This window comes from Octopus bimaculoides, chromosome 24, assembly GCF_001194135.2.
Source record: "Octopus bimaculoides isolate UCB-OBI-ISO-001 chromosome 24, ASM119413v2, whole genome shotgun sequence".
Classification (NCBI taxonomy): Eukaryota; Metazoa; Mollusca; class Cephalopoda; order Octopoda; family Octopodidae; genus Octopus; species Octopus bimaculoides.
Window position 1 is genome coordinate 26,402,058 of NC_069004.1, and position 940 is coordinate 26,402,997.

Sequence of the window (940 nt, forward strand, 5' to 3'; positions counted from 1 at the left end):
ATATATATATATATATATATATACATATATGTCTGTATGTATGTTTCTAGTGATAGGTATGCGTACACATAAATAATCGTTTGAAGGCGTGTATACATACATACATACACATATTCCTGTGTTACAAAATGCACTACGCGTCTGTATTCGTTAAGTTTGTCTTCTTCGGCGATTAGGCATAAATCATGGTTGTGTATGAGAATATTTGTAATTTTAGTTACGCGTTCTTGTTTTGCACACACACACACATATACATACATACACACATGTATATATGCAAGCACACACATGTATATCTTTATAATGTATTTGTATGTGTATATGTGTATATGTATGTATACATGTATCTCTCTCTCTCTATCCATATATATATATAGATGTACACACAGATATATGAGTGTGTGAATGTGTACATGTATGTACACCTACATATAGTTTTGTGTGTGTGTGTGTGTGTGTTAGTGCTTTTGAGCGTAAGAATATCACTGTAATTCAACGAATCTAATATAAACTACCAGAACGATATATCGGAACAAATCCAAATTTCCTATAAAATGATATCCCACGGTTAAATTGGAACCGTTGTATTCACTTGAAATTGCTCACAAATAAACAATATATGAAAAAATATATTAGTATTGACGTTAAAAAAGTATAACAGATATCATATATATTATATATATTGCATGCTTTTATTAACCAAGTGTTTGTGTGTGCGCCATGTATACGTACGATGTATTCTTTTCTTTATATGTTTTCTATTGAATTTAAAATACTTTCTGCAAAATGTTTTGAGCACCGAGTAGTGCTGTTTCCCTGTGTTTTGAGCATGTGAAGTTTCGAGATTTATTAAATGTATTTCCGAAGCCTGTTTTACTTTTTCAGACATTAAATTGCGTTCATACAAGAGCATTGCGTTATTTTTTTTTTTTTTTTTTTT